Source organism: Patella vulgata, chromosome 7, assembly GCF_932274485.2.
Source record: "Patella vulgata chromosome 7, xgPatVulg1.2, whole genome shotgun sequence".
Lineage (NCBI taxonomy): Eukaryota > Metazoa > Mollusca > Gastropoda > Patellidae > Patella > Patella vulgata.
Window position 1 is genome coordinate 21,054,255 of NC_065885.2, and position 6,566 is coordinate 21,060,820.

Genomic DNA, 6,566 nt, shown 5'->3' on the forward strand with positions numbered 1-6,566 from the left:
AAGAGATGGATGGAGAACAAGCTAAAAACAAAAGCGATTTTTTGTAAAATCAGGGGCCATAATCCAGAAAGTTATGGTCTGAAATGCGCAAATATCGAAAGGGACTGAGATCTTTGGGATATAAAGATATATTTTAAATTTCATCAAAATCGGATAAAAAATGTGACCTCTAGAGAGCCCACAGCCTTTGTATTACATACTTTGCGTACAAAGAGCGGCCATTTTGTCTAGCAGTTCGTTTCAATTTTCCCCCTTATTATGATGGAATAATTTAAACGGTTTTTAAATTCGGATAAAAGGTTGTGACCTCCGGAGAATCCCAATCTGAAAGCCTCTTTTGTTTCGTTTTTTAAAGTTCAAAATTTAGTCTTACTTGTCTTTACTACACTAGGATCTGGAAGAGTTGTTATTATTGACGTGCTGATTGGTTAATCAAATGTCTGACGTCATAGGGTCAAAAGCCGCTCGTATGACCTCTGACGTGACCTATCGCAACAATCGGTCAGATCTTCATGTAGTGTAGGCCATCGAAAGTATAAAAAAACAAAACGAAATATAGATCTGTATATTAATCAGATTGGGAGAATCCACAAAGTAAAAAGCACGATACATTTTACAATCAGGGGCCGTAGTCCAGGAAGTTACGGTCTCATATGCGCAAATAACGAAAGGAACCAAGATCTTTGGAACATAAACACACATTTTAAGTTTCATTAAAATCGGATAACAATTATGACTTCTGTAGGGTCCACATCCTTGGTATGACATACTTTTATACTATTTGCTTGTAAAGAGCCGATTTTTTTAGGCAGTTTTGGTCCGATTTTCATAAAATTGGTACTCAACCGTCATTAGGGTGTAACGGTGATAAAATTAAACGTTTTTTAAAATTGGATAAAAATTGTGACCTCTACGTGATTTTTCGTACAATCCAGGGGCCATAATTCACGAAGTTATGGTCCGACACATGCCAATATCGAAAGGAATCGAGATCTTTGGGAGATAGACCTATATTTTAAGTTTCGTCAAAATCGATAAAAATTGTGACCCTGTAGTGGACGGACAGACAGACAGACGGACGTCCGGACGGACAGGAGTGACGACAATGTACGTCACGTGAAAATTTTGGCGTATAAAAATAAAGCGGGGATCGATTTAACAGAAAGAGAATGGATACTAAAATCGCGACGATTTTTAATTAACATATTTACAATGAGCTCTTATATGAAACATGCATAAAACAAGAAATAATCAACCATCGATGTCATCGTTAGCCAGCGATATTTAGTGGATTTGAATACGTTTTGTGACAGATAACCGAGATTTGTTTATTATCGTATCAACGGTAGTAATGACGTTCCAGGTTAGCCTAAAATTGAATCGCTAATATCTTGATTCAGAGTGAAGCAATTTGTCTGAAATTTTCAGCATATTCTGTTTTCATTATTCATTTTTTAACTATTATAGCGAGAACTGTCGGCTCTTTATTTAATGTTCCATAATGCCCCTTTAATATAAATACATAGAAACACATACGTTTATGATAATACGAGTAATTATATTCCAATAACAATACCATATAAAATACAGCAATACAAGACTGAAATTAATATTAAAGATGCATTATGAAAGATTTAGATAAAGAACTGGCAGTTCTCGCTATAATAGTTAATCAATAGATAATAAAAAAGATAAAGAACTGGCAGTTCTCGCTATAATAGTTAATCAATAGATAATAAAAAGGGAATAATTTGAAAATTGATGAGAGTAGTGTATGGTAAACTGTTGGAAAACGTTATTTGTTGGTTGGTGTCTGAAGACACTGTGATGGAAGCAACGTATGGAAGAATGTGGGATAACGGTTTTGTTGGTTTGTGTACATATAAGATTCTGGTTATCATTGGTGCAATATTTCTGGTATATTTGTGTTGGTTGGTGTCCAGAACTTGATCTGGTTGCCGTGGTTGGTGTGCTTTGTTGCTGTAAGTGGTCATTGGTGCAGTATTTCTGGTATGTTGGTTGGTTTCCAGAACTCCATGTGGTTGGTGTGCTTTGTTGCTGTAAGGGGTCATTGGTGCAGTATTTCTGGTATATTGCTGTAAACGGTCATTGGTGTCATATTTCTGGTATGTGTGTGTAGGTTTGTGTCCAGAACTTTGTCTTGTTGATATCCATAGTTGCTGTAAGCGGTCATTGATGTTGAATTCTGTTCAGTGTTGGTTTCGCCCCAGCATCGTTCGAAAAGATTGTCGGAATTCAATATTCAGTAGCCAGGAAAACGGTATAAAGACAACGTTACCCAGGTAAATTATTTGTAACACCGGTGGTAGCCAAATCATCCACTCACAAGAGTTAGGATAAGAACAACTGACACGAACTAATTCAAATATTCTGTCCGGCATGTTGGTGGCCACAATTATTAACGCAGCCACTACAAGATGAGTTGGAACACCTGAAGATCTTTGGTTGATAAGACCACCTGGGACCACGACTCGTTGTTCGTAAATGAATATTATAATTCGCCCGACACACAGAAGGAAAGTGGGTAGGAGAAATTCGACTACAATCAACCCAACCCGTAAGTTATAATTTCGAAAATACATACTTTCCAAAGTGATACAATTTGACCATGACCATGACTGTGTTTTTATGATTGGAACAAGGATAATTACAAATAACACACTGATTAAGATCGTGCCGACAATTCCCGTATTTCTTTCTCTAGATTCATTTGGACTACATTGATGTATTAGATGGTTCATAAATAACAAAAACAAGCAGTACATGGTCACTGCGAGACAAACATCTGTTGTTACCAATGCACCAAAAAATTCTGGACACCATTCCAGTGCAGAAAGATATACATGGGCAAATACTGAATTTACGAAGATACTCTGTAGAAGACCAGCAAAGGATATACCTACAATTGTTATATACATTCCTTTTGATCTCAGATTACGACTAAAAAGAACAATTGCAATCACTGCACAGTTGAAAATCGTTCCCAAAATTGCAAATAAGACAAACAAAGCACCGATGGCTGTGCCGGCTACGGTGGTATCTGTCGCCATTGTTCTCACTGAAAGACAAAAGTAAATGTTATGACTTAAAGATCCTCCATAGTCCACTACACAGCTGGGTGTTGTCTACACAAAATGAAATGAAATGAGGTTTAACGTCCTACTGTTCTGCCCCCACTGGGATAATGAAGACTGGCATACGCCATGCAGATTGCTATGAGGAAACATTTTCCCGGACAGTGACCTTACGGCCTACTCTTATATCGTACGGCCAACGGATCGTTTACGTGCATGCCAATGAGATATCAGATCATTCTACACGTTGGCTTATGGATGGATATCGACTGAGAAGGGGTCTTTACCTGTGGGGGACCCAGAGAAAACGCACAAGGTTAGGCAAGTGACGATAATCCTTGTCACGTACAAGTGTGTCCTTGAAACCACGCCACTTGACTCAATGACAGACCTTATGATCTATACCGAAGGCATTGCCGGCATTATACCATTCGGCCACCCACCTCAATCCTTTCATGTTCCACTCTCCGCTTGTACGTGACAAGGAGTAGGATCGTCTGTCCAACCTCGTGGGTTTTCTCCGGGTCTTCTGGTTTCCTCCCACTGCTAAAGACCCCTACGCGCAAGCGAATTATTCAAGTTAAATTGATCCACATGTTAGTCCCAAAATGACCTAGCGGACGTTAACCCCCATTTCACTCTTTCTTTTATAGGTCTTTTTGGAAACAAAAAACCCAGATTTTTGATTTTGTGCTATTTATTTCATTTATATAGTACAATATGATAGATGCACATTACTATTATTTGTATTGTACCGTTATATACACGTATGTACAATATATTATATTATACGTATGTACAGTATATTACACGTATGTACAATATATTACACATATGTACAGTATATTACACGCATGTACAATATATTACATGTATGTACAATGTATTACACGTATGTACAATATATTACAGGTATGTACAATATATTACAGGTACATGTATATACACGTATGTACAGTATATTACACATAATATATGTACAATATATTACATGTATATTGTATGTACAATATATTACAGGTACATGTATGTACAATATATATTACATGTACTGTTTATTGTTTTCAGTGATTAAATATACATACCTCGCCAGTGAGTTTATATAAGCCAGAAAAACAGGCTATTGAAGACAGGCATACGCCATCTAGCGCGCTATAAGGGAAATATTGTCTAAACAGCGGTGCTATGGTCCACTATTATTTTCGATTCAAACTATCATGGATTCCTTAATGTACACACCAGTATCTACACAGGACCGCAGTTTATTGTTCCATCCGATTAGCTAGACACTTTTCCTTGGCAGGCCTTCCGATCTGCCCAAATGACAAGGGAAACCACTCTCTCTCTCTCTCTCTCTCTCTCTCTCTCGTATTACATAAAATACTGAATATAAAATGAAATCTAAAATAAAATTACTTACATTTATTGTTTAAATATCGTCAACGTCTATTACTAACATTTATGGGTTCTCCAGTTTTTGAATTTCTATAGTAGTACTGACACACCTATCAAATCCGGGTTCTTTCAATGAGTCCTTCTAGATAAATAATATCAACTGCATTATAACCAAACACCAAGCCATTATATAGAATTTAATAACAGCATTCAATTCAATCCAGTTGTACAGATAAATAACACCAGGTTCATTTTATAATATGAAAATATCCATTCAATACTATAATAATAAATAGTTTAGCCACGGGCCCCGTTTGGCCACTGTCTTGAGTTGTAGCTGCAATATTGTAATTGGAGTGTCGACGTGATCTCTACAATTGGTGCATTTATTGTTACTTTGTGCAAGTAAAAATAGGCCAAATGAATAATTTTAGATATATTATACCGTCATAATTTGTATTAAAATAAATGCTTTCATCTCAAGTATTAACCATTAAAATAGTCACTCTGGCTCCAGAACACATAAAACCTCATGAGACATTCTGTTTGGATTTTGCAAAATATATGTCCTGAAAAGTATGGAAGCCTATAACTACCATATGAATTATGAATGGTAGTTATAGGCTTCCATAGAAAAGGGTAAATCAAAAGGAATTTTAAGTGACCGATGGACTAACAGGGGCGGATCCGGGGGGGGGGGGGGTCGCCCCCCCCCCCTGCTCAGCTACATAAAAAAAAATTGTAAATCAAAACTTTTTATGAGAAAAGTTTCTCGATCGTGTGCTTTATCCTTTATCGTCAGACGTGGGGGACAGGATGGGCACTAAAAGCACGAGATAATGATATAGACATTATGTGATATCACAATTGATGCTTTGCATCCATGAAATTGAATCACAATGTCATTGTATTAATTCAAAATAAAAATTGACGTCATGTTGAATTTCTCTGTTTAAAAAGCTCAATGTGTATGTATATACGCCAAAATGACGATAGAGGCAATGCGGGAGGGGGGGGGGGGATACATTGTCTCAGGAACCTGGCAAACCCCCTCCTGCAAGAATTCCTGGATCCGCCCCTGAGTAGCAGCCGTAGCATCCGTCCGCACCTCAGTGGTATCATTCCGTTAGTGGGGTAGAACGGAATGATATCACTGGAGGTACCGAAGATGTAGAACCGGTAGTAGTAAATTCCTCTCAACCTGAACTAACGCGGTTAGTTCGAAATGCTACTAACTCCGTTATATTGAGGGAAAAAAAAAAAAAAAAAAAAAAAAACAAGCCCGAGGTTATGCTGCAGAAAGTTAAATTCAAAAACTATTACGAGGTGGTCTCCCCATTAAAGGACAATATTGGTGTCAGTCATAATTACGTATGTGATAGAACTGGTTAAATACATTCCAAATGGTCTTGGAAGGAATTATTAGTGAGCAGAAATTCGGCCGTGTATCTGTTATCACTCGTCAGATCAGTCAGTTATATAGAGGGATTACTCGTGTTTTCCTTTGGCGTTCGTCACTTCCGATTCAGGAAACCTGTATTACTCAGCTATCGTAGCAAGGAATGTGTTTAACCAGCTCTATCACGTATGTGATAATGACTGGCACCAATATTGTCCTTTAATAAAAACATGGTCATGCACGGACTTTTTCTAATTTGTTCGTTATCTTTTATCTACTAATGACAGCCAATAATTCTTTTTTTTGAAGTGTCAGATATCCTCTCACCGTCTCATATAATAGCTTTTCATCTTCAACTGAATTATCAGTGAAATGAAATTCGATCGCGTGTCTGTTATCGCTCGTTGCTTCAATCAGTTATATAGTAGGATAACTCGTGTTTGTCATGTTTGTCTTCACTTCCCGTTTCTTCACGTGCTTGATACACATCTCCCGTAGCAATGATCTCTGTGTTAAAGTTATATTTGGGATGTATTTAACCAGTTCTATCACATATTTTATAATGACTGACACCAATATTGTCCTTTAAGATGGAAGATTTCGCTGCTTGATGACACACAGTTTAATTACAGCGCCACACACAAGCTGTTCCACACTGATGTTGTGAAAGCCCCTGC